Source organism: Lonchura striata, chromosome 9, assembly GCF_046129695.1.
Source record: "Lonchura striata isolate bLonStr1 chromosome 9, bLonStr1.mat, whole genome shotgun sequence".
Taxonomy (NCBI): domain Eukaryota; kingdom Metazoa; phylum Chordata; class Aves; order Passeriformes; family Estrildidae; genus Lonchura; species Lonchura striata.
In genome coordinates, this window is record NC_134611.1 from 9,666,275 (window position 1) to 9,678,828 (window position 12,554).

Genomic DNA, 12,554 nt, shown 5'->3' on the forward strand with positions numbered 1-12,554 from the left:
GACCTTTTGTTCAGCCATCGGTAACAACTCCTCTCTGCAATGTATGTGTGAAGGGAGTTCTTGTGGCTGTACACATCCACCCAGAGGGATGGTCTGGGAGATCTGTGTCATCATCACACCCAGAAACAAAAATAGTAGTGCTCCTTGTTACGGGACAAATTTTTTGTTCAGTGTAGAAAGAAATTCACTCTGTTGGCAATTTTTCACTTCATCATGTGAGACAGAAGAACTCTCAAGTAGCTCTTCTTCTCCTTTGGTAGATGGAGGAGGAAGAATTCCTCCTTCTCTTATGCTTCCCAGCATCTCCTCCACTAAATCTCAGAGCAACACAGTTCTGCTCAGGGTTGGTATTTTTGTGGGGGGGTGAAGCAAGAAGAGAGAGGAAGGAAACGGAGTCGTGGTACAGCAAGAAACACATCAGAAAATAAGCAATAAACCCAGCTGTATCATTATTGCAGTAATCTGTGCTGGGGCAACACCCAGGGGTTCAATTCAGATCATGAAATTATGCCATTTGTGTGCACCCATAATGACACCCCTGATCCAGAGATCCACGGTCCAAGATTCGGGATTGTTCAAAGTCCCTAGCACATATTTCAGTACTAAACACTGGTACCCTGCTCTATTTTTCCAGACATTATATCAACAATATGGCCCAGAATCCACAAAAAGACAGATTTCCCCAAGAATCTTTAGACGATAAGGATCAATTCTGCACCAAATTTTTGATGTCTGATTTCATCTGCCAGATCTGTAGCGTCCCAGTGCTTTCATTTTTCTGTATCCATACTTGAAGCAAGCACAATAACAGTAATTACACTAATTTTAGACTATATCACATATTTCTTAATTGTTGTTATTGCCTTCTACTCTTAATATTAGTTACAAATTACTGTTGCAATATTTGTTCCAAATGTGTTTTATACTTCTTACAGACACACTTATTTTTTTGAAGTCTTGTTTGTAATACCATAATACAGTTTTTTTTAAAAATTTAAATATTATTGTAATCTTTTTATTCTAATCAACTAGTCAGATATTTGTGTGCTATGGAATTGTAAAATTTAGGCCACTTTGGAGTGGTGATTTCAGATGGAGATTTGTGAACAGCATAATTGTAATGCATTCATGTGCTCAAATTCACGAGTGTGGTGGGAGTTCTCTGTAAGTTCTCATTCTGTCTATGCAAAACTGAAGAACAGTGCTTTAAACATACCCTGAAGAGTTTTTCTTAGCAACTGATAAAAAAGAAGAAAGAAAGAAGATGAAAACCCCACATGTTTATACAGCAATTGTCACCCACAGGATTCTAGTGCACTTCACCATGTCCTTTCCAGCTCATAGAGTCGTTCCATACAGTCCTGGGGCAATAAAGATACCAAAAAAAAAATGTTGTTTGGCTGTGATGTAATTTCATATCTTGAAGATGAAGCTAACCTGAATTTATGTTAGACATAACATGTCCTTATTTTGACAGTTCTCTTTTGACACATAACAACCTGGTGTGCACTTTAATTTTCACCAAAAACATTGAAAAGAAGTGGGCTGGTTTCCTTCCAGCTCTCCTGCCACTGGAAGCACACCATGTTCCTGTGGAGCTTCCCGCCCAGGAAATTCTTGTTGCTTTGCAACAACCTTTCCTGCAAACTCCTGAGAAGGAAACCTGGATTATGTCTTTAGTTCAGGATAGGATAAGCCACTGAACAGTTACTGACTCATTGCAAGACACACGATGTCAGTAGGGGCCCAAACTGATTATTCTCCAAATGATATTTAGTAAGGCAAGGGCTTATCAATTCATTACAAGCCAAGAAACACTAAGATGGGAAACTGGCCTTTGAATGCTATTCTGATAATATTTATGGAGTATTATTGCAGACACATGTGATAGCCACATCAGCACAAGTGTTATCAATAACAGCTGAAGACAAAATAAGCTGTGACATTTTCAACACTGCAATCAGCCTTTCAGAGCAGTTATTTTCTGTGTGTTTTAAGTGAAATGTTTTCTCCACAGCATTGTTTTACTTCTTTGTTCTGCAGCTGACACAAAGGCAATATAAAATATCTTACTTGTCAGGGAGACTGAGATAGAGTGACATCAACTGTCACAGGAACCCAAACTTACCTCAGGCTGGCAGCTCACACACTGTGATATTTGTGAACAGACACAGAGAGAGATTATGTATAATTTGAGGTAAAAACTTTGGATATTTTTGAAATTCTGAACTTACTCTAAATTCTTTTCTGCTGGGCTTTGTGAGTTTTATATGTTCCTCAGAACTCAGGGGTTGATATCAAAAGATGCCAGGGACTGACATGGTTACAAAAGCCACAGAATATGTGAACAAATTCAACACAAGTGAAGGTTTCTGCAGGAGCAGCACAATGATTTTGTTACAGCAAGCAGTAAAAACTTCCCACACCCTTTAACACTTAACCAAAATATCTTTGCAGTGTACCTGGCTTGATAATTTCTGTTTTCTGTGTACTGCAGCATGCAATGACCAAGTGTGATGTTTGACTGTTCTGTTTGTTGACTGTTCTGTTCATTGCTCCCACAGCAGGGTGTGGACATTTCCAGATTACACTATCACACCGTAGTGACAATGCTGATCCACTGAAGGTTTAAACTGCAACACAAATCAACAGCTAGTTAATACAGTTCTATAAATGACAGGAGATAGGTGATCTCTAGTAACTGGTTCTAATTCTCTATAACCTTTCTTTCCTAATCTAATGCCATCCTGATATGTGTGTCAAACTAAAGCCTATGGTGAGAGAGTATTTTCTTATGCAGTACCTGTACCCTTTAGGTAAGAATTTAAAGCTTTCAGTCCTTTTAAATCAAGGATGATTTTGGTTTAGATACTGTACAGTTACAAGTTGCAGCCTAAGGCCATATTTATGCACCAGAGCCCAGATATATACATATACTATTTTCCCCATTATAATCTTTGGGGAACAATTTCAAGAAAGGGTTCTGTTCTATGATTTGAATAAATAAATAACCTCCACTTGATTTCAGTGACTATTTTCCCCCTGTATTTTTCAGTACTGACACAGAATAATTGCTGTCATCCTACAGGCAGATGCATTACAACAATCAATGAGAGCTTTGAGCCAAATTGTGGAAAAGTTTTGTATCTTTGAAGCTCCAGTCGAAATGTTGACCTCTGGGGAGCCAAAGGCAAGGTCATTTGGCAGGATGCAATCATGCACACAACCTGGGAAAATGGCAGGACCTGGTGCTCAGGAGCCTGCTGCTCACACTGCTGAGGGGTTGCAAGTCCAGGCTGCTCCCACCTTGCTTGGTGCTCTTGAAACACATTAATGTTGCTGGGGACAAACAGAGGGTGACAGAAAGAAAGGTAACATCTTTCGATGTGTAAAGTATGAAAGAACAAAGCTTTTAGATTCAGTTCCTGTTCACTTGGCTGAACCAGAGATATTGTGAGGCTTGGAAACAGATGTACCCTTGAAAACTAATTACATTGAAGCTTAATGCTTGCAAATTTTCTTTCAGGAAGGTACTTGTGCAGTTGGGGATTTTGGGCTATTTCTCTGCTTTTCTCCTGCCACTGCAAATGGATAAGATGAATGTGTGGAGGGGAATTGATTGAGTACTGTCTGTGCTTGGAGGCTTGAACTAATAAGTGACAAACATAAATGCTGTTTCTTGTTAGAACCTGCAATGTGCAATCCTGCTCAACCTATGAATACAGCTAAAACCAAAGGGACTCTGCACACTTCCTGCAGCACATCAAGCATCAGATTCCCCCACCTGGGACGTATGTGATTGCTTTAGGGGCTTGCTGGAGTGTAACTCAGCTTGGCCCAATCGCTCCAAGAGGACAGCACATAGCAGAGCTGGTAGAGATAAACAGGATCTTTTAAAATAGTAGAGTTTGTAAAGAAGGGCAGCTTCACAACAGAAATTATCAGGAATAAATTGCATAGGAGAAGAACTATTTCTAGCCAGAACCTTCTTGTCCTTATATAAAATGAGAGCACGTGATTAATTAATTCTAAGTGAATTATATTTTTTCTCATTGCTCAGGCAGTAAACCAAAAGGACAAGTAATTTAATTTAATTTGGCAATTGAAGCATCTCTTGAAGCCAGGAAAGGGTCATATCAAGCTGCTTTTTCCTGATGTCTCCAGAGTGCAGCAAGAGCTACAGTTACACTGTGTGCAACAGGGAGCCTGGGAGGACTCAGAGATGCTGGACTACCTTGTTTAGCTCTGGAGATAAACAGATGATCCTTTTTCCACCTATGCCTGTTCCTAAAGGAAAAATCCTAATTTAATTAATGAGGCAGATCCAGATCATGGCATATTCAGATCACGTATTTTCTGGAATAGAATCCTAAATCAGATCAAATTAGTCCTCAGGTATCTGCAAGGTGTCTGGGCAACCTGAAACAGAAATCTTTCACAATCCAAGAGCTCCCCTGCTAATTAACCCTGCAATCCTTAAGGAGTGAAACTCCAGGCAGGAATATGACTCTATGGCATAGAGTGGGTGTTGATATGCATTTATTAAATAATGTGCAGGTTAAACCCCCTGTTGGGCAGAAGAGGTGAGGGCTGGGACAAAATGTAGCCTTTCCTCATTGGCTTCTTCACTTCCCATCTGTAGCCAGGGCTGAACCAGTGGGTAGGTGCACACACACAGGCACTTACACACACACAGACACATCTGAGTTTTGGAGACTGAGGGAGTTTTTGAGCTCAGACCCAGCTGTACATTTACTTGATGGGATTGCAATAGCTATTTGGAGATTTTTGAGAACCCATTAAAGGCTGAAGAGTACCCCAGCACTTTGGATTGCAGGCAGTCTGAGTGCTCTGAATGGATGAAAGACTAGAACTAGACATCTCTGTTTAAAAAAGAAACAACTCTAACCCCACAACAAAATCCAAATGTTCTCAGGATCAAACGAGCCTTTTGTGCTCTGTCCTCTCTATATGCTGCTCCGCTGTACTTTTCTTATTTTCCTGTGGGAGGACTGTTCCCTTGGCTACCAGTGCTGGTCTCTAATAGTGGGCATTTGAGCACAGGATGAAAACATTGCTCTGTTTTTCTTTCATTCCTGCAGCAGCAGTGGGAACACAACTGGACAGGTTTCTGGTAGGCAACAGCTCCAGATGATACCACTGAGCCAAGCTAGGTGATTGTGCCCTCTGCACCCCTCCCTCCCAGGCACTGCTCCAGGTGATCTCTGTATTCCTGCTGGCCACTGCCTTGTCAGAGAAGTGCTAACAGGAGGTGAGTTTTGGGGTTTGTTTCTTTGCCCTCCTGCACAGCAGACAGCACAGGTACCTTCAGCTGCTCCAGCAACAGGTATTTCCTTTCAGCCACACACAGCAGTGCCCCATGTGCACAAGGAGCACAGCCAGCCTCATGCCAGCAGCAGGGCAGGTCACTGCACACACAGCTAATGCCTGGGAGCTCTAAGCAGTGTCTCTTAATCTTGCTGCCTTTCTATATTAAGGACATTGTTGCTTCTGCATTAGAGGAATTAGAATAGTCTTGTCTCCTCTTGAGATCTCAAGGTCCTGCCTTCATTTGCCATTATGTGCTCTGTGAAACTTTGTTTCATTAAGGCTTCCTTCCTTCCAGTGACCTTTGCAAAATAACCCTCTCTCTGTAGCCCCTCCGTGGTCTGAGGCTGTTCTCATTTAAATTATGCTTCTGTGGAGGAAATAAAATACATCTTTTTCTCTATTTAAATGCCTGGAGCAAACTAATGTTCTTCTGTAGTCATGAAATGCAACAAAGGGACCATAATTTCAAGGGCAAGGTGAGGCTTGCAGTTTCTGTGGAAACTGGAGACCAATGTGATGGAAGGGGCAGAAGAGGGAAGCAAGAACACAGGTCCACCAGATGAACAGAAATTATTGTACCTTAGACAGAAGTTGAGAAAATGAGGCAATAAATATGAGTGGAGGAAGAGTTGTACACTAGGTAGCTGGGAACCTGGTAAGGACTTGAGGTGACTTATAACACAATAACCACTAATTTGGGATTGGGAGAAAAAGAGAAGTCACAAATACAGAAAGGCTCTACTGCTTTTATTATTTTCCCCCCATATTTTCTGTGGTGGCCATACCAGATACAGATATGACCAAACCTGAGAATTCAGGGGCATGCCTGGTGCACAGGTGGATCAATCCCATCTTCGTAAGCAGGACTGCTGGCTTTGCCCACCAGAAAGGCTCAGAGAAGGAAAATTGTGGAGGAGGAATATGGGAAGCATTGGTGCAGGAGCTGCACTCAGGGCTTAGTTGTTGTAGAGGAATTTGCAGTGCTCCTGCCTAGCTCAGGAACAGAGGGGAAGTGATTAGCAGGTTGTTTTGCTGAGCCTGTGTGATCTGAATTGAAACTGAGCTATAAGGGGCCTTGCAGTTCTACAGTCTGGTTCTCTGACTCAAGCTAGAATAATCTGTATTTATCATACCTGAAGAGCTGTCTGCTTAACCTCTACCAGAGGCTTCAGTCACTGCATTCTTTTTCCTGTGTTTACTAAACTTTCCAGCAGAGAACTCATTATTTCCTTGACCACCACAAATACAATGTATTAAAAGAATAATATGGAAGCAAGCAAGAACAACCCAGTAGCACAGAAGCAGGAGCCCCAGCAGTCTATGGACTTCTTAAACTCTCAAGTACTTATTTAGTTCAAGTTGAATGCAGTAGGGCGTTATTTACAACCAAGTGAAGAACAGGAGCCCTTTCAGAACTCTGGGAAGTGAAGATACAATTCTTCAGCATCAGAGAAGATAACTAGTAGGGGCTCAAGTGTAAAAATGAAGCTCATTGCAGTGAGGGAGAGAGGCAGAAAAAATGAGAGTAGCTTCTGGTATTAGCGATAAAGATCACCTCAGATTTATCTTTCAACTGTGTCGAAGTGTAACTGCTCTTCAGGTTTTATTGTTACTGCTGTCATTGCAATAATATGCTAGAAATGAAATGCTTTGTTTACTGATAAGAGATTCCCCTGCCATGTGATATGCTGCTATTTTCACACCAGCACCAAGATCGTATCAGAAGTCCCAGCCAGCTGAATAGTACATGGAATTAGAGGAAAGCAGATAGTGGAAACCTGCTGCTCACAGCTTCTGTCCTAGTAGAGATACTATAATGTGCACTAAATCCTGATTTTGTTTAAAATACTTTTACAGAAAAATGAAAGCTCTCCAATGGCTGTGGTCCAATTCCCCAGAAAAAAAGCATCCAAGGCAGCCTTTCCATTGCTGGCACAGACAGCCCTGCTCTGTCACCTCCCTGAGAAGCAAAGCTAAAAACCAAACCTGTTGATGTGAATAAGCAGCCTGACATGGTTTTCCAGTCCTAATCTGGTAATTCCGCCTCTGAAGGCTTGCTTGATGAGATGCAATATAGAAGATAAATAGTCCTTTGCAAAGGTTGGTCTACAGGTCATTATTTCAGCCAAAAATTTCCATTTCAGACAAGAGAAATCAGAGGAAATCCAGTGAAGACTATGTGAAAACAGAACTCACCCACCTGGCAGCCCAGTAAAAAGGTTCCTGGTGTGACCCAATGAGTCAGCTCATTTTCTTTCAAGCAACTCATTTAGCAGAAGACTTCAAACCACTTTCACTGAACAATTCTCTTAGATTTCCATGGAATAAAGCACCAGATCCCATTTGCACAGTCTGACATTTTCTTTTTGCATTAAAACTCTGAGCTGCCCTTATCAGGTCAGGGCTGCCTTATCACCTTCCCCAGAAAGGCTTCAGTCCTATATAGAACAGAATTAATATTCACTGCATCCCTCAAGTCTTAGAGCTCACCATTTAAAATTCCAAGTGGTGGCTTGGTAGCTCCAGCAAACACTAGAAAGGATTGTCAGGATCTTTGTAGCTCCTAAACCCCTTGGCACAGATCTCCCAAGTACAGCTCTGGCCATGGGCTGATCCCTGTGGATGCAGAGACCAACAGCCCCAGTGAGAACACCAGGGGTAACAGACCACTGCACCCATTTAACTCCAGATCACGATTTATTGCCACCAGTTACAAATGCAGCCTAATGAAAAGCAAAACTGCAGAAACACATTTTATCATTGACTCAAAAGAGAAATCAATATGTTCATATATATTAGAGGAAGCAGTCTCCATTAAAACCAAAGGGATGAGACAACAATGTTCTCCATACTTGTTAGGATCACACTGATTTTTAACATTTAAACATTTCTGTTCAAAAACTGATGGGTTCATACAAGAAATCAGCCCAATCCACCTGCTTTTACTGATTCATGGAAACTTACAGCCAATTACCAGGCCCTGCTGGGAAGGCACTTTTCCCAAAAGTATGTGGAGGCCTGCAAAGAAGAGAAAGGTTTTGCCTGTGAATGGTTCAGAGTAACCAGAAGATGCAGTGAGGTTCAATTTGCCCATACTGACACAGTACTTTGCATTTGCTCACTTAAGGAAACAAAATTGAGGGGGTTTGTGTTTCCTTGATTGCTAGAAGATTGAATGGGGGCTGTTTGGGTCAAATGAAAAAATTTAAATACAGTGCTTTGTGCAGGTGTCTTTGTTAAAATAAAATAACAATTTAAAATAAATCAAAAGAAACAGCCTCTAGTCACTAGCAGTCTCTCTGTTTTGTAATCACTTGTGGTTTAAATTACTGAAATGAAAATTTATTGGGATGCCACTTAAAGTAATTTCACTGCTTTCCTTCAGGAAGCAAAAAGTAGAAAGAATTAAGCTGGTTAGAGCAGAAATTCTGTCAAAGGAGACAGAAGACATGGCAGGAGTCACACACTACTACCCTGGCTCAACTAGGCCAGTGAGTGCACATTTGCATAGCTGCAGTCTGCCCCACATAGCTGCTCATCATAGAGTGGCAAAATCCACTAAAAGAAATTAACTGCAACATTTGCTGCAACAGCTACATGAGACACTGGTACATTTTGTTCCTGAAAACAAGGAACTTTCCAAGTGGCTCTGGTCACAGATTGCATTATGCACATTAAATGTGGCAGCAGGAGTACCAGACAGTAGGTGGAGTGAGGAACATGAACTGAGGAAAGGCAGCACAATTACCTAATACAGCAAAATAACAGCAAATACAGCAAAACCACCAGCAGAGACTCACTGCCAAGTTCACAATGAGCTGGAAGCCATAGCTCTACAAAGGTGTCAGCACAACCACTGCTTCTCACACTACACAGTCTATAAAGTACCTGTGGCAGTCCTGAGGAGAAAAGTAGAAGTGTGTTAACTAAGGAACAAAAGGAAGGTTTGAAGAAGTCATCTCTAACTATGATGTCAAAGTACTACTTTTACATTTGTTGGTATCCCAGAGAAAACACTCTGGGAAGGAAAATCTTTTGTACTCAAAAGGTTACTCCAATGACCCTGGAGTACAAGCAAAGATTGATGTTTAAAGTAGAGGGCAGGGCCCTCAGCACCACTTTCAGCTTTCGAAATTCAAAGTTACCTTATAGCTTGTGGTAGTTTGGAAGAAAATCCTGAAAAACTTGTTAAAACCAGGCATAACTAACTAAAAAGTATGTTCTTTGTTTTCTTTTTTGTGTCTTTAGCTCTGGTTCTGATAAACCACTGAAATGTTTAAGCCTGTGCTTTGGCAGAACATGCCAGACTCACCCCTACACAGGTGGGCTTACAAAGCATCTGGAGAGCTGTGAGCTGGGTGCTGCCTTGTTGTGCAAAGCCAGGACTCACCAAGTATCTCCTGCCTCCTGTCCTGGCCATTCTGTGCTGCAGGTTTGGTCCCAAGTGCTATTCACAAGCTAAGCCACAAAATGCTGCAGTGCTGCCCTTGGCACAAGAAGAAGACAAACTTCTTTGTCTCCACATCAAAGAGATAGGGGGACATTCACACCTCAACTTGCAGAGGAGTCATCCTGAAGGATATAAACACATTTTTTATTACTCTGTACATAAAAACATTGCATCTAATTGAAAATGTTCTATCTAAAAGAAATGTTCTGTCACTTTCTGCAAATCAATGAAGTCAGAGTAAACCCATCTGTTTTAATCTCTGGGACTAATGTTGCTTCCTCTCTTTCATTAACATGTGTTTATCCTGCTCTCCCTTGCACGGGAAATGCAGCAACCCTGAACTTTGATTAGGAGTAATCAGAAAACATCCACACCTGCATGTAGGCAGTGGGAGGCTTTTCAACTGGAAATGGATTTTGAGAACATAATGTCTCTGTTTTGAAAGGGCAAATGCACCTTTCAAGGAATACAAGCAATAAAAACCATTAAGTATTGTGTTTCTTCAAGGATAGTAATGCTATCATAGAATCAAGTGCCTTAATTGCTGAAGTGATTAATTTCTGCTCTTCGGAATTAAATATATTCAATGTTACTAAAGAAGTCCTGGAGAGTTTTTCATAAACTGGATGATAGCACAGCCAGTGCTTATCATCTGTCCAAAACAAGGTGTCCTTTTTCTTGTCCATTTTAGGTTCAAGAGACAGGTGTGAGGACTGTGGTGGGGGGACCTGCAGTGATACTAAAGCAGCCCAAACAGCACTGCAGCAGGGCAGACCGTGGAGGAGCAGGGTGATTTCTGCTGGAGAAAGCAGCCTGGCAGGGAAGCAGTGCCTAACTGAGATAAGTGGGTTTTATTCATTCTGTTTCCAAGTCTTTACCATCTTTAATGCCTGTTGAAATAAAGATTTTGGAAGCAAAGTCCTCCCTGATGGTGTAATTTTCTCATCTTCTGGTTAAATTCTAAGGATGTTTCTGCTCCTCATTTGTCAGGTTTTCCTCCCAGGAAAGAGGGAGGAAGGCAAGATTTACTACTCCCATAACACCTAAATATAAACTGTAATTAGATTTATAAACAACATCTACAGACCTGTTTCATAAGCTATAAAAAGCTTTGCAAAGTACATCTGTGCACTTCTGTTTCCTTTTCATAGTCTTTCACCTCTGTTTCTATTTCCCTAAATAGAAAGATAATAGTATTAATCTATTCCTTGGGGCTTTTGTGAAGATTCACAATTAATATTTATGCAGTAAAATGGAATAAATGCTGTATAAGTGCTGAGCATCATTATTGTTCTCTTTCTCTCTTCATTAGCACATCATGTACATGCCAAGTAGAACACATAAACACAGAAATTAGCTGCCCTCAAAGTCGTGCATGAAAAAGGTAACACAACTGCTAGAGAACCATTAATTCAAAATGTTTGCTGTGGGTGACATCTGTGGCTAACAAAACAACCCTCTGAGATTTAAAGAATTAAATATGTTTTTTTACTCATTTGAGCAAGTCCTGTCTGCAGCAAAGAAGTTCTGGGAATATTTTCAAATTAAATATGCTGCATATACTCTCACAGCAGCTGTATCTTAAACAGGATCCAACTGAAGCAGCAAGTAGGTTTTGCATTCTAAAATCTGAAAACCTCAGTGATTCTTTCCACGTCATTTATTTTGTTTTCTTATTATATGTGTGTTTTTCAAAGCACAGCTCACATGGAACTGGCTCCACTGTTGCAATTACTATAGTAGCCAAACCCCATATCCAGGTTTTTGTAGCAGGAATTTGGATTAGTCCCAAAATGATCGGGACTTCTTATTTATCCATCTCAGGACTTCTGATATGCATCTCAGGCCATGCTGGCCTGCAGAGCTGAGGTGGCCATGCCCTTCAGAGCAGTAAGAGAGATAACCTCAAAGATTTTCTCTCTAGGAATATCTGGCTGCCTGATTGAATATAATTAACCCTGACACAGACAGCTATTTAAAGTGTATTGAACCATTTTATGTTCTCAGCATTTGCACTTCAGGATTATCCTAAAGGAAAAAGAGGAAGGATTCATCGTGAATGCTGTCCACTAATTTGCTTGATCTTTTCCTTTCAAGAGGAATAATTGCCAATGAGGAGCAGTGGAAACTGCAAATGGTGTGTAAAAATAAGTGTAATATTCAGCTATAAATTAAAATGTCCATTTGCCATGCATAAGAGCTAGTAAAAGAAACTCAGTGAAGCAGGACAGCTTTGCTCTCATCAAAATCAGAATAGAATCTACCTGTCAGAAAACTAAATATTCTTTGTTCAAGCAGACCATTACACTGCTTTTTACACACTCTTTGCATTTTCTAACCACTCCTTAAAGCTCTTCTCTGTGACAATCCATAGCAATCCTTAACTAGAACTGCAGACTGCAAGGAGTCTCTATCAATTAACACCATTGCTACCAAATAGCAATGAAGGAGAAAAACCCTTTAAAAAATGAGAGACTCACTGTGGCAGCAATTGTTAACTGCAGGTGCCCTGCAGGACTCTCAGAGGAATCCAGAATGGAAATCCATGTGTTATAGTCCCCACCCGATGCTGGGAGAGACACTGCCTTTAGCACATATTTGCTGTGTTGTACCTATTTTCCCTGCACAGCAGGGTTTGGGTTGGGAATAATGGATTGGGTGGGGAGCTATGGCTGATGTAAACTTAAAACTAGCTTAGCTCCTATTTAATTTTTTAAAAAATCGTGAACAGTGTATGATTCCACCTTATGGGAGCACAGAAGGTGAGTGGTGC